Source organism: Phyllostomus discolor, chromosome 2 (assembly GCF_004126475.2).
Source record: "Phyllostomus discolor isolate MPI-MPIP mPhyDis1 chromosome 2, mPhyDis1.pri.v3, whole genome shotgun sequence".
Classification (NCBI taxonomy): Eukaryota; Metazoa; Chordata; class Mammalia; order Chiroptera; family Phyllostomidae; genus Phyllostomus; species Phyllostomus discolor.
In genome coordinates, this window is record NC_040904.2 from 69,557,254 (window position 1) to 69,582,650 (window position 25,397).

Here is a 25,397-nt window from a genome sequence, read left to right on the forward strand (position 1 = left end):
TTTCAGTGTTTCTGGTTGTATTTTCCTTGCTTGTTTATTGTGTTGATTAGTTTCTACTTAATCTATACATCACTTTAAGAGGAATTGAAATCCTAAAATTTGTGTTTTCTGAGCAGTAAACCAGGTATACGTCTTCTTTTATCTAGGTTTTCATCTCTCAGGAATATTTCATGGTTTTCATTGTACAGATTCTTTGTCACTTTTGTCTTATTTTCCTCAAATTATTTTCATTGTGAATGTTATTATGAATTGATTTTAATGTTTTAATCTTATTACTAATAAGCATACACAAATATTGATTATTTTGTATTGATTTTATATATTGCATCTGTGTTAAAGTCAGTTCTAGACCTCTGTTTGTGTATTTTATTAAATTTTCTACATAGATGCCATCTATAAATAGGGCCATTTACTTTCTACTTTCAAGTATGTATGCTTTCACTGATTAGTATCTTCAATAAAGGGTTGGATAAAATTGATGTGAATAGCCATGCTCACTTTGTAATTGAACTTAGTCAAAGAACCTTCAAATGTTAATTATTAAATGTGTTGTTGTTTGTAAGTTTTTATACATACCTTTTGTAGGTTAAAGAAGTTTCTGTTTTACAGGCTGCGAATGAAAGTATTGCAGTTCAATTCTCAGTCAGGGCACATGCTTGGGTCTCAGGCCATGGCCCCCAGCAACTGCACACTGATGTTTCTCTCTCTCTCTCTCTTTCTCCCTCCCTTCCCTCTCTAAAATTAAATAAATAAAATCATAAAAAAGAAGTTTCTGTTTTATATTTCTATTAATGAATGCCTATAAGTAGCTTTATTTTATTTGATTTTAGAGCAGTTTTCAGTTCACAGTAAAACTGAGAGGAAGGTACAGAGATTTCTCATATACCCACTGTCCCCACATATGCACTTCCCCTATTATCAACATCCTACACAAGATAAATACATTGGTAACAGATGAACATACACTGACACATCATAATCGACTGAAGTCCACTGTGGCTTTGCCATTGTGAGTTACCCACTAACAATGAATGAGAGCCCCTGTTGTTCCATGTGTTCATCTACATTTGGTATTGTCAGAGTTTGGACTTTGTTCATTCTATCCAGCATATAATGGTCTTCATTTTTGCTTTAATTTGCATTTTCCTAATGACATATAATGTAGAGCATACTTTCATATGGTTATTTGCCTTCTCTATGTGTTCTTTGGTGTCTATTAAAGTCTTTTGACCATTCTTAATCCAGATGTTTGATTCCTTATTTTGAGTTTTATGAGTTCTCTGTATATTTTCAGTAATAGCACTTGGCGTTTTTTTTGTTTTTTTTTTAAATATTTTCTCATCTGCCACTTGTCTTCTCATTCATTTGATATTGTCTTTTCAGAGTAGGAATTTTAAATTTTAATTCTTGTTGTAGCTAAAAATTCATTGTCATGCCCAAGGTCATCTAAGTTTTTTCCTGTATTATCATCTAGGAGTTTTATAGTTTGCATTTTACATTTAGATCTGTCATTCATTTTTTTGTTAAATATTATAAAGGGGTTAATATCTGTGTCTAGAAACACGTTTTTCATGTTGTTTCCCATTGTTATAGCATCATTTGTTTGAAAAACTTTCTTTGCTTCATTGCATTGCTTATGTCAAATATGATTTGATTCTCCTTATGGGACTTTGTTTCTGGACTCTATTTTGCTCCATTGGTCTGGTTGGTTCTTCTCTCTTCAATACCACAGTCTCTTGACTACTGTAGCTTTATCCTACATCTTTGGTTCATTTTTTCTGGATAACCTTGACTAATATATCAAACATTATGCACTTCATTTTTTGTGTATGCTGGATCTTTTGTATCCCCTCACATTATATTGAGCTTTGTTCTCAAAAGTACTTCAGTTTATTTGTGTAAGTTTAATCATTTTGTTTCTTGCTTTTAGAATTTGCTTGGTGAAACAGGAAGAGAGCATAATCTATGGTTAATTTTCCTTTCTCCTGAGGGAAACTCAGCCATTTTGAGCAGATTTCCTAACACCCCATGAGTTATGAAACCTTTCTCTATGAGTGCCATTACTGTTCCTTTTAATTCTTTTGAATAGCTATTCTTTTTACCTTAGTCATATTGGGATGCTATAATAAAGTAACAAAGACTGGGCAGGGTATAAAAAACAGAAATTTGTTTTTCACAGTTCTGGAAGTCTAAAATCAGGGTATCCACATGGTTAGGTCCTGTTGAGAGATCTCTCCCAGTTTGCAGATTGCTGACTTGTTTCATTTTTCAAACAGCTGGACAAGAGTATGCCAGCTCTCTGGCCTCTTCTGATAAGGGCACTAATGCCATTGGTTCACACTCATACTAATCTCTGTATCAAATGGTTACCCAGCCATGTTCTCTTCTGAAAATGTTTTTCCATTTTTACAATATGAATGGGCTGAAAATTTTCAAAATCTTTAAGTTATACTTTCTTTTTGCTTCATAATTTCATTTTCAAGTCATGTCTCTTTCCTTGCATTTTACTATAAGCAGTCAGGAGAACTAGGATGACCTTTCAGTAATTTTCTCCTCCCTTAAGTGTCTAATTTCATTGCTTACAAGTTGAATCTTACACAGAACACTAAAACAGAAATATAATGCAGCTAATTTTTATGACATAACAAGGATCACCTTTTCTTTAAGGTCAAATAATAGTCCCTAATTTCTGTCTGTGGCCTCATCAGAGTGGCCTTTACTGCCCACCTTTTTACCAGGACTCTGTACTTGACTATTCATATATACTCTAAATAAACAAAAGATTTCTTTCCTGAAAACTCTCCAGATTTGCCTTTAAAAATCTCATTGCAACAATATCGGTTTCTTTTAGCATGCTATTCAACATAATTTCAGCCTCCACCCATTACTGAGGACCAAAGCTGCTTCCACATCTTTAGGTATTTAATATCCCAGCACCCTACTTCTCAGTAACCATGTCTTAGTCAGTTTGGACTGCTATAATAAAGTACCAAAGAGTGGATTAAGCAACAAATATTTATTTCTCATACTTCTGGAGGCTACAAGTCCAAGATCAGTGTGCCAACATGGTGGAGTTTTTGGTGAGAACCTTTTACCAGGTTGCAGACTGCAGACTTCTTCTTGTATTGTATCTTCACACCAAGAAAATAGAGCATGCTAGTTTTCTGACCTCTTCTTATAAGAGCATTAATTCCATTTATGAAGGCACTGCCCTTAAGTAATTACCTTCCAAAATGTTCAACTGTAAATGCCATCGCATTGGGGATTAAATTTCAACATATGAGTATTAGAGAGACCCAAACATTCAATCCGTAATACCATGTTTTTAGGTAATTATAGGAAACATGACAATCAACATTCTGCTGAGCACTTAAGAAACACATTCTGCTGAATATCTCCAGATTTATGAAGTCATGTGTGTGTAGCTTTTTAATAATTGGTACCATATCCTGGAACTCCATCCACATTGATTCGCTATACTTTTAACTGTCTCTTCAAATATAGTGATCCCTGGGTTCTACTTTGTTTCATTCTGTTGCCATTTCTCAAACTCTCACAAGGATCACCTCATATGTTTCCAGTAGCCAACAGTTCAGTGTCTTTTCTTGTTTGATGTCTGTTGTGTGGACAATATTGTTATATATTTTGCCTGTTTTATTATTTGTTTATGTTTTAGTTTATTTTAAGCAGAAGTATAAATTTAACCCTTGTTTCTCCATCTTTACTGGAAGTAGAAATCTATTTAATATTATTTTTAATGTGAAAAATTAAAGGATATAAGAAAGGAAGTATAAGGAAATGCTATTTGCTACATCCATATACCTTAGAACTGTTCAATTGAGAATCGTGGCTTTAAGATGTGAAATATTTTGGTAACCATTAAAAGGCAAAAACATAAACTAATTTGAAGAAAGCCAAAATTGTTGTGAGACTAAATTTCTAAACTTTAAAGATAGTGTAGTGTGTCAAAGGGTGAAATTCCAAACAGTGTGAGGCAGTGGCTTTAGCCGTTTAAGCAGCATGGTATCCTGAAGATTGTCTTGTCATGCTGGAAGGTCAGGTTTAGAGACTCACTGGAGAGCTTTCTCCCACAGAGAGGGAAAGAAAGAGTGGCAAAAGTTTCCTGCACACTGTGAAGGTGACTTTGTTCTCAGTGTGAGAGCAGGGTGGTCACAGCTCTTTAGGCTGAACTTGCTGTAAGCCTATCTATAATGACTATGCAGGGAGCAGAAAGGTGAGTTTGGCCCTGGCCTTTCCCCCATCATGACCTGGTAGCGTGAGTCTAATGCTAATCAAAGGAAAGGAAAGAAGGACAAGGGATACTAAAAACCTACTCAGCATTGGTAAATAATTTTTACATAGGAAAATAAACCCATGACACAATTATAAGCAGTGGTATGAAATGGGAAGAGAAAGGAAATGAAATAAAATGTAAGTACAAAAGAATTATAAACAAAGGAGCAATTTATCACATTGGAGTCAATTTCTCTAGGTTGTTGCCCACATAACATGGGAAAGGCCAGGCCCATGACATTTTTTGTCAGTTTTACAATTTACATTGTAAATATAATATATTACCATGTACTATCAATGTTACACTGATTAATTTTTATGCAACCCATGTATTTAAGTGAAATTTGCTCTTTCTTTTAAAAGGATTCTTGTGTATTACTCAATTTTAAAATGGGTTTTTATCATTTTTTCTTTTAGTCTACATATTCTATAAATAAATACATAGATATATGTATACACATATGATATACATTACATATGTGTGTTTGTATGTATTGAAAATCATTTGAAATGTGTTAACATCTGTCATGTTTTCACATTCTACTTGTTAACTACTTTGCTTCAAATTGGTGAAGAGTGTTATGATTTAAATTTTTAAAATATATTTTATTTATTTATTTTTAGAGGGGGAAGGGAGGGAGAAAGAGAGAGAGAGAGAGACATCAATGTGTGGTTGCTGGGGGCTGTGGCCTGCAACCCAGGCATGTGCCCTGACTGGGAATTGAACCTGCAACACTTTGGTTCACAGCCCGAGCTCAGCCCACTGAGCTACGCCAGCCAGGGCTAAAATTTTTTATAGCAAGCTTGCTTGCCATCTTTCCTTAAGCTTGTTTTACCTATTTTAACATTTCTTACTGTTTTTAAGTTAAAATTTAACTTTGCTGTTAAAGATCATACTAGTGTTTTCAGTCATGTAGTGACATTTATGTATCTGTATCTAGGAAATACATTGTAATAGCTATTTTGGGATTATTGTCTTAAGCTTTTTAATAGTGCTTGCTAACTATAGCATCTTGAATTTACACTAGCCTTGCACTGTCTCCATGCTATTCATAGTTAATTTATTTTTATTCTAGTTGCCAGATAATTATGCTCCTAGTTTCCCATTTAAAATTTATTTTCTTATTTGATGTGCTTTTTGGAACATGTGTTAATCAGTGACTTTTATCTACTCACTGAAAATGTGTACCAATATATCATTGATATGTGATCCATAATTTATGTACTAAGCCTAATCTTTGTCTAAATATACTTTACTAATGAACTTAAAATAAGAGCATGCTACGTTTGAAAAATGTAGTCTATACAATGAACATTGAAAATTCAAAATCTGATATGTAATATGCTTTTTTGCCTACATTTAAAATGATTTTAATTAGGTTTATATACATAGTTGTTACTTTCCAAAATCAGATGAAATTTCATACCCCTCTTTGAAGAATATTGTGTAATGATATAAGTATTATTACTCATGACATATGTATCATTACTTTGTTAAATTAATGTTTGTTAAGTGAAACACACAATGCTGAATGATAAACCACAGTTCAGCTATAACAGGAGATATAGAAATAGAGAAATTTACTACTCACAATTCATAGGACCTAGAGGAAGTAAATAGCACACCTTGAGGGGCCACCTAGGCAAGTCAAGGTAGGGTACAGGGAGAGAAAGAGAGGATGGGAATTGAGGCACATGCCTTTATTAGGGTCCCTGGTAGACTGCTTTGGAGTTCCTGAACTAGGACTAACTGGTCCATTCAAACAAACAGAACAATGTTTTGGTAAGTCTAACAAGGGTCTTATCTAAAGGGCACATAAGGAATCCAGGCTTTGGGAAGCAGGGGAGATGGTTTATTGTAAGGGCTGTTGGAGAAGTCATAAAAAAAACTAAATAAAAAACAAAATTAAAAAAAAGAAAAAAAAACAAGACCCAAAACTTGAGTTACTGTGACTCTCCAGCTATTTAGGGACATTACTTGCAGGAGGGGCTAGTGTCTGTTAAGGTTCAGGTCCTTGGAGGCTGCTAGGTCAAATTAACTTAATACTGGCAACAACCCCTTGGAGCAGTTTAGCTGAACTCTCCACTGACAGATGCATACAGTAGGACTTTAAGAAAACCTAGTCAGATAAAGAAGATATTCAAGGCTTTGGGATTACCTGGTTCTAATTTTGACTGCATTTTGGCATAAAGTCATAAGGCAAAGGGAATTTTGTGGTTCTTATATGTAAACTTATGACATAACATATGATTTTTTCTATTTTCCTCCAGTTGACTTTTTTTTTCAGATCAAAATAATGTGGAATGATCAAGTTTTCCCTGAGGTGATTTAGCAAATTTAGCTTACCAATCTAGGCTAAATGACGGTGGCACCCAAAACAGTATGAAAACCCAATTTAAATGAACTAAGCACATGGCTACAACATTTTGCCACATATAATGCAAACATTTTGCTCAAATTTTTGAGGGACAAATAAGGATGTGCAATGTACATGGGTGATACCTGAAATATTTTGTATCTGTTCTGGTGTTTTGTAATTATTTGTTACATAAAATTTATTGTAGCATAATATGTTCAAGAATAATGCTAAAATTCCTTTATAACCCAAAAACCAGTACCTAAATATAAATAATTAAAAAACTGAATTAAAAATTAATATGAAAGATTTTTCCCCTGAAAGTTTGGGGCAAAAACATGGGTGTGCCCTACACTCCAGAGCACATTATACATGGCAAAATATGGTAATTTCTGCAGGTCTAAATCAATATTAATATCCCTTTGCAACAGCATGGATGGACTTGGAGAGCATTATGCTAAGATAAGACAGTCAGAGAAAGACAAGTACCATATGATTTCAGAGGTATGTGGAATCTAATGAACAAAATAAACTAACAAGCAAAATTGAGACAGACTGATAGAGAGCAGGATGACAGCTGTGGGGGGCCAGGGGTGTGTGCTAAACTCCTAGACGTGGCAACTATGTGGTGATTGCCAGAAGAAAATGGGGTGGAGAGAAGTGGAGGAGGGTTAAGGGGGGGTGCGTGGTGATGGAGGGATAATTGACTTGGGGTGGTAAACACACACTACAGTGTGTAGATGATGTGATGCAAGTGTGCACCTGACACCTGTAAAATTTTATGAACCAGTGTCACTCTGATAAATTCAATAAAAAACAAAAAAAATGGTTTTGGTCACTTGGAATGATGTCATAATTAGGTAAACCTACTTCTATTGTGCTAGCTGAGCCCTTGTTAGTTTAAATCACTGATGCATTCATTTTGATTATTTGAGAAAAATAAAAAATGTTAGCAAATATGAAATTTAATTTCCATCTGTGAACTTAAAGTTTTCTGTAAATGTGAAAAATGTGTTTCTGTAATATATTTCTTATTATCTATTATATTAAATTGAATCATATAAAAGTACTGTTATCTGATCATTTTGAGCAAAGATCAAAAATTTTAGTTGCATATTGTTCAACTAAATGTAATCAAAGATGATTATTCTACAAAGAGTTCATAACATATAACTTATTGCAAATGGACACCTGGTAATGAAAAAATTAAAAGAGGATATTGCTTCCAGAATCGTGGGAAACAAATATTATTTTATTCTGGTTGCATTTAAAAAAAACACAATATTCTGATATATCAGACATGATATATAATATTTGGCTTTTTTACCTTGCTGCATAAATTGGCATTATTTAAATATATGTTCATTTATATTTTTTAAACATCTTGTTCCTGGAAAGATCTTGACACTCAATAGCATAACATCTCCAAGTTTCAGGCTGTCAGGCAGTCACATTGGCACTGTCAGGAAAAAGGCTAATGAGTCTGAGATGGTCCTAAAATAAGAACTAAAACATTTGGGAGGCCTGGCAGATAGCATTAAATAAATGGGAAATAATCAGCTCTAGAGCAGTTGATTAGGATAGAGGGCAGATTTTACTTGCAAATAGAATATAAAGTTGGCAGGTTAACCTGAGCTGGTCTCAGTGCTATTGAAATTTCGAAATGATACTTTGTGAATGCCTGCTCTTAAGCTTTGGACATTCTGTAATTAAGTTACTTGATTTATTGTTCTTTGCGGGGTGATAGGCTGTTTAAGGGGAAAAAACTTTAAAAACTACTAAAATATTTTTCGTACATTAATACACACAAATCTCATTATCCTAAAATGAAATCAGCAAATAACCTTTTGGTTTTATCTTTTCCAGTATGTACCATGTGTATGAAATGACAGTTGTCTTTCTCCTTTCTTTCTCTCTTTTTCTTTCTTTCTTCCTCCCTTCATCCTTCCTTCCTCCCTCCTCCATCTCTCTCTCCTCCCCTCCCTCCCTCCTTTCCTTCCTTCCTTTATTTTTTTTCATTTAACAGTCTCGGAAATAGTAGTTTGAAAAAATGATTCGTATTGAAAATCCCTGTTCAATTTCTTCTAAATATCAGAGCTTGAAAGGACTTGTAGTAGATGAACTGAACCATTTTTGTTATGACCTTACATTTTGAAATTTTAACTAACAGAGAAAATGTGGCATATATTTGTAGAAAAATAACTATGTGGACTGCTAGAAGGAATTTTCTTATCCTGATGTTTTATATAAACTGATTCATTAAAATTTCAGAAAAAATATTCATTATTCAATATTTATTTTCTTATATGAAAACTCAGTTTTCTAATTTTTTGCCTATAACAAGAATTATATAATGATCAAGAAAAAATTCACATTTTGAGACTTCAAATTTTATTATAGTGTATAATTAAATTGAACTATGACATTATTTTAGGATTTCCTTTGATATGTTATGAGTAAAGTAACTTGGAAATAACTTGTGTCATTTCTGCACTTGTAATTATGTGAAATTATGTTAATTAAACTAACTAGAAAGAGTTGAACATTAATGATTAATGATAAGAAAAAAAGATTGTAGAAGTCTAATATAATCCAAAACTGATCAAGATTGAATATTTTTACACTAAATGAAAGAAGTTGTGTCAATAATTGGAACAATTAAATGATAATAAAAATGGCAATAAGAATAAGTATAATGATTAAGGTTTAGATTCCAGTAGAAATTTCAAGTCATTGATATTCCTCCCCCCAAAAGATAAAGTAATGCTATGCTATATTGGCCTTCAACAATTCTCCTTTTAGTTTTTAAGGAAGGCATCTATATATCTATCTATCTATATCTATATCTATATCTATATCATCTATCTACATCTACATCTATCCACATTTATATTTATCTATAGTCTATCTATATCTATATCATCATCTATATCTGTATTATGTATATTTATATCTATCTCCATTACCTCATTTGCTCCTCATGAGACCCTTGTGGATATTCTGACTAAATTGGAAATTAAACCTCAAAGACAGGACACAAAACTCCCATGATACACAATAATGGAATTGGATTCATGGGTTAGGTATTCCTCTAAATTAGAAGAAGTCTGTAGTTTCTATGCCTGGGACTCTTGTTTGGGGGATTTTTTTTTCCTTTTCTTTTTCCACCAAAATACATCTCATGTTGTGCTTCCTCCTCCCAGTCACTGCAGTTGCCTAAATGCCACCAGCTGACTTTTTCATGTATATACCTAGGATAAGGTAAATTATGCTCTTTACTGAACAGTAGATTACTTAAAAATTGAAGCACAGTCTTACTATTCTTAAACTTAGGGTAATTTAGGGGAGGAAAAACAATGTTCTATTTTTTTGTGCAGATGAAAATATTTGCTTTTTATAAATAGTTTCCTTATTTCTTATCCTCTTATGATTTATTAATTAGTGACTGTTAACAAATTGACAGTAACCAGAAGGGAGCGGGGAGAGGGATAATGGGGGGAAATAGGTGAAGGGCCATCAAGAAACATGTATGAAGGACATATGGACAAATCCAAAGGGTGTAGGTTTGATGGTGGGAGATGGGCATGGGTGGGGTGGGGAAGCATGGTGGGGGGAAAATGGAAACAATGGTACTTGAACAACAATAAAAAAAGGTTGAAAATTAAGTGACTTAAGAATTTACTGTGTGACTTTTATACTCAGTTAAGAGAACTGAATTATTAAAAACATTTAGCCATATGAAACAAAGTACTGGATGGAATTGATTTCATATAAAAATGTTTCATTCTCAAGCCAAGAGGGAAACAATGTTAAATACATTGAATTCCTATATACTATTCTACTCTGATAATTAAGTTCCCTTATCACCTGTCATCCGAAATTTTTGATGTACATACAGTTGTAGTGTTTTTTCTTTTTAATTGGATTTATTGAGGTGACATTGGTTAATAAAATTATATAGGTTTCAGGTGTACAATTCTATAATGTACATCTTTATATTATATAGTGTGTTCACCACCACAAGTCAAGACTTCTTCCATCACCATTTATCAGCCAATACTCTACATTTCCCCAACTCCCTTTCCCTGTGGTAATCACTATACTGTAGTATCTGTGTCTGCGAGTTTTTTTCCCTTAATCCCTTCACTCTTTTCACCTAGCCCTGCAACCCCACTCCCCCTAAGAGCTGTTAGTCTGTTCTCTATGAGTCTGTTTCTACTTTGTTAGTCATTTTGTTATTTACATTCCAGATATCAGTGAAATGGGAGTAAAAGGCAGGAAAAAAAAGAAAAAATATAAAGAATATTTGCCTCTTCTGCTCCATTATTTTATTTGTCTTGATAATTAAAAATGTGAAATAAGTTGCTTATGAATTACCTAGAATTGCTTTTTCATTTGTGGGATCAAATCTAACTCTTATTATTTTAAATAAAAGAATAAGTAACTTTAAATATTCTAAGTGGTCATAATTAGGAACTAATCACATTATAATACACCTATAACATTGAACAATATTTATCTTAATTAATATTAGAAAGTTAAATTTTACAATACACAATATTAAAAAGAACAAGCTACAAAATTACATGTATAATACTATGCATGTGTGCCTGTGTATTTGTATCTATTTGTCTATATTTATATATATAGTTTATGTAATTACATTAAATATTAATAACATTTGGAAAAAACAGGCCTTTCTGTGCACATCACATACACATAACAGAAATATATGTGTCTATGTATATTTAGAAAACATTTCAATTTCTTAAAAATTAAAAAGCTAATCTAGTAATTTAGCAATTAATATTTTAAAAGTCTTTACACAATATATATTAAATTATCAGAGTTTATCAGATGTATAGAATTGACTTTCAAAGTTTATTATTTTTTTCTTAAAAAAGTATTTCAAGGTTCTCTATGTTTAAGTACCAGATGCCATCTCTGGCTAAATTTGACATAAATATTTAAAATATTAGAAAAGCAAAAAAGAAAGAAAAAGAAAAAAATAAAATAAATTATTGGAAAGTAAGAAGTAGTTTGTAGAATTTTAAAACATCATTTAAAAAATGAAGCCCAGGAAAGGGACAACGTGTAAGCAGGAAATATCTCTAGAAACTTCCCATGGAAATAGAATAGGCCCATCATTTTCCAGGGTCATGTAACCTCAGCTCGAGATCCAAGTTTTCAGCATAAAAGGATACTGATTGTCCCTGCCTGTATCCCATTCCCAGTACTTTGGGTACTTTGACTGGCAGTCTAGGCAAAGCTGTATGTGATGGGGCATATATATAATAATGCCTGGAGATATATTATAGTGGAGACAGAAATAAAAAAACTAAAGGCATGCTGGCCAGGAAGGTGAAATGAAAAATGTTTCCTACAGGTAAGGTTAGCATACCCACCCTTTAGGAGCAAATGCTCTGATTTCTGTTTCACTTTACAAGCTTATCTACAGAGATGGGTGTCATTGCTCTTTAAATTACACTTCAGTTCTCAGTTTTGAGGGGCTGAATATTAACATTTTAGACACAGAGAAGCAAATCAATTTCCCAATGAAATACCTCACAAAATAGCCACAATACACAGGAACAATAGCAAGTGCAGTAATAGCTAGAGGTTTGTCTTCTGAATGCTGATAAACACTGTGTTAAATAGAGAAAGTTTAATTTTATTTGCACAGTATATGACTATATGACCAAATAATTCAAGTAATCAAATAAATAAAAGTCTAATTAATAAGATAAATTCAACAATAATGAACAGAAAGTAAATTGTTTATATGCATTAGAATATCGGTGAGAACATTGTGTGTTAAACATTACTGACAAATCTCAATGTTGATATCGGTATAAAGAAAAAGGAAGATTTATGTTATATATATATTAACTAAGCTAGAATTTTTATTGATAGTCTGTAGGTAAACTCATTTCACACACATTTAATAATTAAATATTTTGAAGTAAAATTATTACAAAAATAAGACAAAATGTTATTGAAGAGAGTGAGATTTTGAGGAATAAAAGTGATAGAAAATATAAGAAAGAACAGAATCATAGTTTTAATTACAAAAGAAATAGACAGGTTTCTGGACATCAAGTATAGCTAGAAATAGAGGGTGGGACAAAAGTAAGTTTATATGTTGGAAAACAACACAATAATTAATAAATCAGAATAAACTGTTCTGTGTGCTCATAACTATAAACATACTTTTGCCTCACCCTCTATGTAGCATTCACAATAAACAGGGGAAGGATCGAGGGTGGGAGGTGGGGGTGAGTGGGGTGTGGAAAAATGGTGGTGAGAAATTGGAGACAACTGTACTTGAATAACAATAAAAAATTTCACCATAAAAATAAATGTTATGAAGAAATTTAGGTAGTAGACACTAATGGAAATATGGTGGCAATAACATGGAAAATGATAATACATTGTTGTAAGATGTATCTACCTATACAATATAACTACATCTATATTTTTAAAATGTATACACAGAAGGAAAATAAACAGAAAGAGCAAACATACTAAATATGCACATTTTTCTTTTTACTACTTTTCTTCATTATTCTCATATTCTGTAATGAATAAATATTCCATAAAAAATGTTAAAAATCACACTAATCCAAATAAATCATTCAACTCCTTTATAAAACAATGTTTTCTTTATCTATTAGGCCATTATTATTTTAAAAATATTTCTCAAAGTATTAAGAGAATACTTCACTGAAGAATTGTTGTAGAAAAACATTAAAAGAAATGTCAATACCAAAGTCACAATGAGCGAAGAGTGTTAAAACAATATTAACTAAAGAAGGTAAGGTGTTTTCTATGGCCTTCGTGTTCAGAAAAGGTCACATATGAGATGGATTTTTCCCAGGGATTTGAGATGTATACCAAATAACTGGGAATTCATAGATATCCTTGAGGTACATTTATTTTTTTCCCAAGTCAGCTTTTCTGAAAAATTATGATGCATCAGTCATCATGGTGAATCATGAAGCTGTCAGGTTTTGGACTAATTTTTCATGCAAAAGGAATGACTGCTTCACTATTTTGTATGTAAAATCCCCATCCAAGTGCATCATGAAGCAGTTGCTGCCATGCCCAGGAAATCAGCTGTCTGTTGACCACATCTGGTGTGTGACTACAAATACAGCAGAAGAATGGGCTGAAAGAAATGGTTAGGAAAACTTCTGACAGGTTTTAGCTCATAAGGTTTTCTTCAGGTAATAGGAAAAAATTCAATTAAAAGCTGAGACGCAAATTCTTTTACCACCACAGAACTGGAAAAACTAACTTTGTATAATATTAGTAACATATTTTCATTGCCTTGTGGTAGCATTTTTGTTTGGGCCCTTTGAAGACAGATTTCAATAACTCAACATATATTCAAAGGATAAGGTCCAAGTAATTATGATTGTTGTTTACTAGGTACTTTGTTTTCAAGAATTATTTAAGATACGTTAAATAGTTGTTCAAAATATAAATAAGCTATTGGAGCAGTGATTTTAAATTTATGTGAATAGTACCAGAGATAACAGAACTCTGAAAGTACACATTTTCTTGCTAATGAGACACCCAGTTGAAAGTAATAAATTAATGGTTCTTTTATTTAGGTTCATGGGAAGTACACCATTGTCACATGAAAAAATAAATCATTAAGGACTTAGCCTAACAGTGCATTTTGAGTCTTTTAAACAGGTAGCTTTGAGGGGTTCATTTACTTATTTTTCATTCAGCTATCATTAAGTATTTACTAGCCACATCTGCATTAGACACTCAAGATCTGATTTTAAGCACAACATTGAATTTTAATTTTTAATCTTATGCAGTTATAAGAAATACTCTGGACAGGGACTTCCAGTCAAGATGTAGGTGTAGGTAAATACACTCTTTGCCTCCTTGCACAACCAAAAGAAGGACAACAAATTTAAAAACAAAAAAACAACCAGAACTGCCAGAAAATTGAACTATATGAAAGTCTAATAATCAAAGAGTTAAGGAAACATTCACCACACTGGTAGAAGGGGTGGGGTCCAGCAGACAGGGCAGAAAGAACACGCAGCAAGGTGGCTGCTGGAGAACTGGGGTTCCCACATTTGCATGCCAATCAACCAGGAGGGACAATTAGAGAGCAAGGCAGACAATGCAACCCAGGATTCCAGTGAGGGGAAATAAAGCCTCAAAACCTCTGGATGTAAAAACCTGTGAGGGTTGGGGTGGCAGGATAAACTCCCAGTCTCACAGGAGAATCTGTTGGAGGAACCCATGGAATCTTAGAACAGACACAAGCCCACCCACCTGGTAATCAGCATCAGAAGGGCCCAATTTGCTTGTGGGTAGTGGGGGAAGTGACAGAAAGTGGGGCAAGAACTGAGCAAGTGGCATTGTTCCCTCTATGACCCCTCTCCCACATACAGCACTACAACCCAGCAAAGTGGGTTTGTCCTCCCTGGCAAATACCTAAGGTTCTGCCCCTTACAACATACAGGTTCACCAAAGCTAGGAATGTGGTCCAAATGAAAGAACAGATCAAAACTCCAGGAAAAAACAAAACAAAACTAAGTGACATACCTAACCTATCAGTTACAGAATTCACCACACTGATAATCAGGATGCTCATAGAAATGACTGAGTACAGACACAAAATAGAGGAAGAAGCGATGGTTACTCAAAGTGAAATAAAGAAAAATATGCAGGGAATCAACAATGAAGGGAAGGGAATTGGAACTCACATTAAAAATCTGGAACAGAATGAAGAAACAAGAATTCAAAAAACAAATGAGGATAAGTTTAGGAACATCTGGGACAACTTTAAAAATCCAAACATCCAAATCATAGGGGTGCAAGAAAGAGAATAGAAATGGCAAGAAATTAAAATTTTATTTAAAAATATAATGAAGGAAAACTTTCCCAATCTGGTGAAGGAAATAGACATGAAAGTCCAGGACACTTAGAGAGTCCCAAAGAAGTTGAACCCAAAGAAGAATACATGAAGACACATCATAATTACATTACCCAAGATTAAAGATAAAGAGAGAATATTAAGAGCAGCAAGAGGAAAGGAGACAGTTACCTACAAAGGAGTTCCCATCAGACTGTCAGCTGATTTATCAAAAGAAACCTTACAGGCAAGAAGGTGCTGGAAAGAAGTATTCAAAGTCATGAAAAGCAAGGACCCGCACCTAAGATTACTCTATCCAACAAAGCTATCATTTAGAATGGAAGGGCAGATGAAATGCTTCCCAGATAAGGTCAAGTTAAAGGAGTTTATCACCACCAAGCCCTAACATGTTAAAGGGACTCATCTAAGAAAAAGAGAAAAATCAAAGCTATGAACAGTAAAATGACAAGAAACTCACATCAACAACTGAAACTAAAAAACAAAAACAAAAACAAGGTAAGCAAACAACTAGAACAGGAAGAGAATCACACAAATGGAGGTCACATGGAGGGTTATCAGAGGGGAGTGGGGGATTGGGGGAAAAGGTACATGGAGTAAGAAGCATAATTTGTAGGTACAATATAGACAGAGGAAAATTAATAATAGTACAGGAAATAGGGAAGCCAAAGAATTTTTATGTATAACCCATGCACATGAACTAAGAGGGGGCAATGCTGGTAGGAGGGAGGTTGCAAGGTGGAGAAGAGTAAAGGGGAGAAAAAAATGAGACAACTGTAATAGCATAATCAATAAATTATACCTAAAACACTTTATTAATCTCTTATTCAATTATAGGGTCTTATATTAATTCATATTAATTTTTCTCACATATTTCTTTGCTCTCTCCAAAATCCACATTGTGATATAAAGTGTTTATTCCAGATCGAATAAACCTGCTCCTAGAGTAAACATCTCTATGAAAAGTTGCATAAATGGTAAACTGTTCTTACATACCTGACAAATACTAATATCCTATATCAGGAGGGTAGAGTGCTTATTTATTCATACTGATTATTGTACTGACTGAGATAACCCCTAAATATCTAAATTCTAAGGTATTTTGAAACAATTAAGTGAGCTTGCAAATGGAGACATTCTAGAATTCAAGAATCACTTAAGTATTACCAGTCAGGAAAAGAACTAGCTTAATGGAATAAAATGTCTTTTTATGACATGCACGACATCTGATAAATACTTATATTAATTACTCTATTTATGTTCAGAACTACTAGGCCCTCCATAAGTGCTATGTACTTATTGTTTTTGGCTTGACATGTGTTCAGTGATGTGGCTACATAGTTCATTTCTAACATCCAGGATGTCTGGTTCTATGGGAATTGGTCTTTGATTTTTTTCTCACTGGTAACTCTAACTATACATACTTTAAATATAGAGAAAGTATGTATTTTCAAACACTATTTTACAAAAGCATCATTTAATTTCCATTCCTAAACACTTAAAGGGAATAAACTGAGTCTCTATATTCTAATTACAGAAAGACTGTTCATTTCAATGACATATGAAGAAGAGTTTTATTCAATTTTTAAGAAGGGTCTTTCTTAAATGAAATATAATACATATTTTCTTATTGATGCCTTTTTCTAAGTTCTGAATTTGACTATTTTATTTCCTATACCCATGAGTTATAATCTCTTTAGCATTTTAGAAAAGTACAAGCAGAGTATGTGCTCCCCACTTGTCTCTGATATAGGAAGACAAATACATTTTTCCCTGTGTTCATTGACTAGCCCAGAAATAATTTTAAAAAAAGAAAAGAAAAAGAAAGAGCAAAAGAAAGGAAGGAAGGAAGGAAGGAAGGAAGGAAGGAAAGAAAGAAGGAAGGAAGGAAGGAAGGAAGAAAAAGGAAAGAAAGGCTATTCACCATTACTCGGATTAATGTCTCCATATGTGAGAAGTGTTATTTTCAGTAAGCCTTCTGAGGCCATGGAAATAAAAGAGGTGGAAAGGCAATATTGATATGGCAAATTGCTTTTTATTTAAAGATGCTTTTTAATATGAATATGGCTTTATAATTTGTCAAATAAAGATGGCACACAGAGATAAAAATAAAACATCAGAACAAAAATGTTCTTTTCTTTCCTGTGAATAAATTTACACATCAGCCTAGTATCTGTCAGTGCATCTGTTGAATGAGTGACATGTCTTAAGTAAGTAAAAGCAGGAGAGTAACTAACAAGAAAAACTAAAAAGAAAAATGGCTAAGTTGACAGCCTTGATGAGTGAGGATACTTCTGTCTCACAAAATGTATTCAGTTAGAAAACTGCCTCCGAGCAAGTAAAAAATAGTGACAAACTACCAATTACGATGGAGAAAAATGTAAACAGAAATGCAAATTCTGATGTTTGGGCAGTTTTGACAAAGTAAGTATTCAGTAGTCTGGTAAGATTAACTTTCCAACCACAGGATAGTGACTCATTAATATTTCATTGATATTCATTGATATTACTATGTTTTGACACTGCTATTCTTTTGCTAGGATCAGAAAGTGCCTTAATTTCACTTGCTTAATCGAGATTCTGGAAAAACATTTTGGAGAAGGCTACCATGCTGATTATGAAAAAAAAATGATAAGCTACCTGGAGATAACTACAGATACAATGTTTTTTTTTTTGTAAAGCACATTAGGAGTCCTATAGTCTTCCAACTCTTAAAACTTCCTGTGTATCCCAATACAACTACCTTAATTTAAGAGATTGCACATTTTTATTACAGTGCTTAAATTTTAAATGGTTAGGATTTTGTAAGTGTAGCTCAAACTGACAGTCTTTTCCTTTCAAAAACAGTCCTTAATTTAAAATTTAAAGGTTAGGGGCTTTCAGTCAAGATGGAGATGTAGGCAAACATGGCTTGCCTCCTCGTACAACCACATCAAAGTTACAACTATAGAACAACCATCACTCAGAATTGACAGAAATTGAATTGAATGGATGTCCGGCAACTAAGGAATTAAAGAAGAAACCATATCAATCCAGGTAAGAGACAAAGAGATGTGGAACAGGCTGATCCCACTCATGTGTGATGGATAAAATTCAGGAGGGATATCTCAGGAGTGAGGAGTTCCAGCCCCACACCAGGACTCCCAGCCTAGAGTTCCAGTACCAGGAAGACAAGCCCTCATAACTTCTGGCTGTAAAATTCAGTGTGTTTGGAGTCACTGAAAGTAATTACTGGAATCCCAAGCAGTTCTTCTTAAAGGGGCCACACACTATTCTATTCAGACTCATTCCTTCTGAGCTTCAGCACTGCAGTGGCAGCTTGCAAGACACCAGCGACATTTGGGGAGGAGATGAAGTGTCTGACATTACGGATAGAGCTGGGGGGAAATTTCTCCCAGACAAAAATGTGGGTAGAGGCCATCCTTCTTTTTCTGAGCTCTACCTTGACAGAGCCACAGAGCTGGCAAGCAGGAGCCATATCTGATACTCCATCAAACTGGCTAACAGAGTTGACTCTGCCCTGAGAAATCCCTGAGGCTTTGCCTAAGCTATAAACAGTGTTTTTTTCATACAAATGACTGGTCTTGGCTCAGGACTCACATTCTCCTACATTCTCTCAAACAAGCAATAGCCAGTCTCAGCAAGTCCCCAACACTTATACCTCTGGCTAAGTGACCCCAGGCAGGGCACTAGCAGCAGCCAGCTCTAGATCTCAGTTTTGCTTTGCATGGGAGCCTCCAAGCCCAGCATAATGAACAGCCATCTGCAGATTGATTGATTGTTCATGCTGGGTGGCTCCAGGCAGAACATAGGTGGTAGCTGAGTCTTGCTTATACCGCCCAGGAAACCCCAGAGCCTGCACACCCAGTGGTCAGCGATAGACCACATCAGAGCACCACCACCCAACCACTCTACAGCTGATCTTCCATGGAGGGCAGATGTTGGTTGCCAGTGGTCATAGCCAGTCCTTGCAGCTGACTGACTGACTCAAGTAAATCCCTCCCATTGACCTGTCAACAGCAACCAAGTCTCAATTACAAGAGGAGGGCATACTCAGCCAACATGAAGAGTACACTTTGAGTACCCAACTTGGATGATGGGGTAGGGGGCTCTGCCACTGGATCCTACAGGACACCTACTATATTAGGTCACACTTTCAAGATGGGGAGTCATAGCCGCTCTACTTAATACATAGAAACAAGCACAGGGAGGCTGCTAAAATGAGGAGTCAAAGACACATTGCTCAAATGAAAGAACAGATCAAAACTCCGGGAAAAGAGCTAAACAAAATGGAGATGAACAATTTATCAGATGGAGAATTCAAAACTTTTGTTAAAAGGATGCAAGGTCCTTAGTGAGGACCTTGACAGCATAAAAAAGATTCATTAAAAAAATGAAGGATACACTAGTAGAAAAAAAGAACAAATTATAGGGAATCAACAGTGGAGTGGATGAAGCTGAGAATCAGATCAATGGTTCAGAACACAAGGAACCAAAAAGAAAATCAGAAAAAACAAAAAGAAAAAAGAGTCTAAAAAGACTAGGATGATGTAAGAAACCTCTGGGACAACTTCAAGCATACAATATTCACATCACTGGGGTGCCAGAAGAAGAAGAGAAAGAGCAAGAAATTAGAAACCTATTTAAAAAATTAATGAAAGAAAACCTCCCTAATTTGGTGAAGGAAATAGGCATGCAAGTCCTAGAAGCACAGAGAGTCTAAAACAAGGTGGATCCAAACAGGTTCACATCACGAAACATCATAATTAAAATGCCACAGGTTAAAGATAAAGAGAGATTCTTAAAAGCAGTCAGAAAAAAAGAAGTTAGTTACCTACTGGGGAGTTCCCATAAGACTGTCAGCTGATTTCTAAAGGAGTTTATCATCACCAAACCATTATTACATGAAATATTAAAAGTACTTATTTAAGGAAATAATACAATCAAAACTATGGGCAATAAAACTTCAGTGGACACATACCTATCAAAAATTGAATAAAAATAAAAACTAAGCAAACAAAAAGAACAGAACAGAATCATGGATAGGGAGAGTGCTTTGATAGTTGCCAGATAGAACGGGTTTGGGGGGAGGGGAGAGGTAAAGAGGTGAGGGGATTAAAAAGTCCAAATTGGTAGTCACAGAATAGCCATAGGGATATACAATACAGAACAGGAAATGGAATAGCCAAAGAATTTATACACATGACCCATGGACATAAACAAAGTTGGGGGGATTTCCTGCAGGAGTGGGGAGTACTGGGTAGGGAGAAGCAAAGGGGAATAATTGGGACAACTGTAACAGCATCATCAATAAAATATAATTAAAAATAAAATAAAATTTAAAGATTAAACACACATTTATAGTTTAACATACTTTTTCCTTATATTTAAAAAAGCTTTATTATACAATTCAGAATTCATCATTATATTCCAAAACTTTGTCCTTGTAATATTTGGTTAAAATGTTACTATTTTTAGTTAACTCAGGGCTCACTAGGTGCCAAGATCTGTCTGGATTTTGCAGTATTATCTCATTTAATTCCTCTTAAAACTTGTTAAGAAAATGTGCAGTAAATGTTATGTTCTTTCGTTGCCTTTTAAAGAAAGTTTCTTGTGTATTACTTATTGTTCCTCTGTATATTCTTACTTTAATTCTTATGAAAACCAAAATATGGCTAGAGGAATTTCTTGATCTAAATACATCCATGCCTTGGCTGACCTGGCTCAGTGGAGTGAGTGCTAGACTGCGAACCAAAGGGTCACCAGTTCAATTCCCAGTCAGGGCACATGCCTGGGTTGCCGGCCAGGTCTCAGTAGGAGACACGTAAGAGGCAATTACATATTGATGTTTCTCTCACTCTATTTCTCCCTCCCTGCTCCTCTCTCTAAAAATAAATAAATACAATTTAAAAGAAATATTTTAAAAGTTAACAAATACATCCTCAGCACTGAGAACAGTGATTTGCAGTCAAATACCCTGAATATATTTTGCATGAAAGATATTATTTATCTTTACTTTTATGCCAAACACCTGAAACAGATAAGATGATACGGCCTGCAGTAACACAAATATAACCATAAATAACAAACAGGAAGGCCATATCATTTCCTGTATAGCAAATATCTGCAGTTCTAGGACTGGTTCATTGAACAGCTGTACAATGTTTTCAAATACTCATATTTTCTTTCTTTTTTTCCACCCTGATCTTTATTCTGCCATCCTTAGTGTTGTAGATTTTGTGTTCAAGCTTGTTCCTTTGTGGTCACAAAACTATGGCAACCTAGGGAGTTAGGTTGTCTCCTCCTTACACATGGGCCAAAAATGCATCCTATCCTCATTCTTGTGACACTCTCCTCTTCTTAATTTATCAAAATTCATGTCCTAGAACCAGAATGCTTTTTTGAAGCTATGACTTCCTGGCATAAGAAGTAATAATAATAATAATAATAATAATTATTATTATTATTGATAGCAAGGAAGAAATGGAAATGGAAATAGAAGGGGGCTTGGGAAGCTACCAAATATGTATGCCATAGAATATCCTCAAGTAAGCACTGAAAAATCCATGAAAAATTCTATAACTGTAAAAACCTTTACAATATTTTTTTCTGCTTCATGTAACTCACCAGAGAGCTGTCATTTTGTTTCAGAAGAATTCTAGAGGAAACACTACTAGGGTAATCATATGCTCCATTTTTAAATAAAGCATGTAATCTGAGACTAAATGAACTCTTCTGTATAAATCACATGCAAAAAAATAAAAATATTGAATCATCAAAACAGTGATAATTGAGTTTGCTAATTTTAGTTTAGATAATACAAATAATTATTTTGAGAATTGATCATATTTATCTTATTTGTCATCACATAACAATGCATACATTCTATATATTTTTCTTTGAAACTAAAATGAAGTCTGCCTCCATACTTTTATTTATTTATTTGTTTGTTTGTTCTACTGTCACTTTATTGTAAGATGATAGAATTAATTACAAATGTGAATGATAACTTGGTAGTCTTTAGTCAGGTATCAAATATTATTAAAAGCACACTGCTTATTCAAAACAAACCATGGCAGAATTCAAAATTCAGAGCAAGAAGGACAAGACACATCTCACTGGCCAATAGATTGTTTTAATTCTGTCATTAGACAAAATTCACACTTTTTATTTTTAGGTGGGATAAACTGGACTCCAGTAGAAGGTGATACAGAAAGCTTTTGTCACAGTCTAGTTTCCACCCTGTTCGGATAGATTTATTTACATAACTGGCTGTGCTTGGGCCTTCTTTGCAAGCAGCTTTAGATCTGCAGTGCACTTGGCAATTGTCTCCTTTCCTGCTGTGCATAGATGCTCTGCACCACATGCTTCTTCACCCAATATATCATGTGCTCTTGCTCCTTCTGATGCACCAAATTCTGCACCAAGATATAATAACCCAGGCAATTTTTTGCCTCCTGATATACTCTATGTAGCCGTTCCTGGCAAGTAACCTCCAAAGCCATAGCAATGTTACTCCTCTGGACATCAAAAATGAATCAATGCCTGCTGGGACTTCTCCAGATCAAGCACATCTTGGATGTTTTTGATGGAAGCCTGTTCACTTCTAGTCAGATGACTTTTTTTTTGCTCATTTAGTTTATCAGCAAATCCTCCAATAGAAGCACCGTATTTTATAACTATATAGAGAAGCAGACCTATTGTTGGCATGGTAGAAATGCTCTCTGGAGTAACCACATATATTTCTTTGGATAGAAAATGTGGATAAGCCCAGTTCCAACCACACAGGGTCCTGCTATACTGGTTTTAAGATAAAGGAACTGGAAGAATTCTTCAGGGATTGGACCTTTTCCTCCACATTCTAGAAGAGGTGTACAGGGGCAAGGGCCCAGGGTGGAAGATCCTTGTTGCCTGCAATACCCCTGGGCTGAGGAGGGCTGCGTTCTTCAGAGTGGGGCTGCTATGATGGCAGCAGAAATTACCACTCCAGACAGCGTGGTCAGTGAGGGCCCGCTCAGAGTTCTTGCTGTCCCAGTATCTCCATATTTTTAACTTTATTAGAGTAGCTATTCTGATACTTTTGAAATAACATTTCTAGTTTTCATATTTTAATAATAAAAGATGAGGATACTATAAAAGTTGTATACCATCTTTATTTTCCTGAAGTACCAATGTGAAAATTAAAACAAGAGAAGATAAGGTCCTATCATCTTTCATAATTGGAAGATAGCCATTATGAGTTATTAACAATATAACAACATTAAACATGGAAAGAGTTTCATATTTTGGTATATCTGAATAGGTCAGATGAAGCAGAAGTAAATGGTGGTTTTTTGATTTTTTTTAAGTAACGGTAAGTAGACTCTGCTCAAGAACACTGGTGTTCTCCAGCTTAAATTGTCAGGGCAAACAAAGCAGCTGCACCAGATATTTTCAGGTGTCTTTGCTTCGCTGGGATTAAATTTAAATTCACCCTAGTTTATCCTAATTATTTTGGTCAGTTGTCAGAGCTCACAACATTTGTGATAGCTAACATAGGACACTGAGCACTGAGTACTTGATTTATTCCAAGCTCTAGGTGTATCTGAATTATTTTATTTTTATTGAATTTATTGGGGTGACACTGGTTAACACAATTATACAGCTTTCAGCCCTGGTTTGTATGGTTCAATTAATTGGAGGATTGTCCTGTACACTAAAATGTTGGGGTTTCAATTCCAGGTCAAGACACCTACCGAGGCTGCATTTTTAATTGCTGGTCAGGGAGCGTATGTGAGGTAACCAGCTGATGTTTCTCTTTCACATCAATGTTTCTCTCTCTCCCCTTCCTCTCTCTTTAAAATCAATAATATTAGCCTAATAATAATAAAGCTGCATAGTACATTAACACAGTGGAATACTATTAGACCATAATGAAGAAGGAAATCTTACCGTTTGCAATAGTAAAAATGGACTTGGAGAACATTATGCTAAGTGAAATAAGCCAGTCAGAGAAAGACAAGTACTATATGATTTCACTCATATGTGAATTCTAAAGAACAAAATGAACTAACAAGAAAATTAAAAACAGATACATAGATAAAGAGCAGGCTGACACTATTGATGAAGGGGTTGGGGACTTAGGTATATCTGATTTTTAATTTACAAACAGCCATGTAAGGTGGGAAATCTTATCTTCACAGATCAGAAGAAAAAAACAAAACACAGAAAATAAGTAGCAAAATGAAATTTATTTACAGATCTGCATAAAGTCAAAGCCACTTTTATTCTTTCTCCTTTCCTTTCTCTTACTTCTTCTTTCCTTCTCTTTTTTTTTTTTTTTTTTGCACTTCATCACATTGTTATCTTGAAAAATATATGTTGTACATTACCTTTATATACACTGTGGGTAAAGCCAGGTCAGACTGTATCTGGGGTGATAAAGGTGAAATGGCAAATCTTATATGCAAATAGTCTATGAGCAAAGATATTCACATGTAACTTTAGAGAAACCTGAAAGCACTTTAACCAAGTGACCGAAGGTAACATCACCAGGAATACAACAGATCAACCTCTTGTGTCTCGTGAGAAGGCAGCACAATGCTGTCACTAAGTATTCCTACCCAAACTGTATGTCCTGCATTTAATCATGATAAAACATGATCAGACAAACCAAAATTGAAGGACACTGTATAAAATATATGGCCTTTGTACTTTGAAATATCAAAAAGAATTAAATAATTGAGAAACTATTCTGGATTAAAAGACTGAAGAGGCATGGTAACTGACTGCCATACCTGATCCCACATTTTATTTTGCTGTGAAGAGAATTATTAAAACATTTGGTGAAATCTGAGTGATGTCTG

The 25,397-nt window shown here is 34.4% G+C and overlaps 1 long non-coding RNA gene and 1 pseudogene across 1 annotated transcript; both read right to left on the reverse strand.

Moving 5' to 3' along the window:
• Positions 1-158: 158 nt before the first annotated feature.
• On the reverse strand, positions 159-19,746 carry LOC118498867. The gene is made up of 3 exons (XR_004901355.1): positions 19,737-19,746; positions 15,065-15,072; positions 159-191 (listed from the first exon to the last, which is right to left on the reverse strand). It is a non-coding gene; the product is annotated as an uncharacterized LOC118498867 (long non-coding RNA).
• Positions 19,747-22,502: 2,756 nt separating this feature from the next.
• LOC114488243 lies at positions 22,503-24,517 on the reverse strand (annotated as a pseudogene).
• Positions 24,518-25,397: the final 880 nt, after the last annotated feature.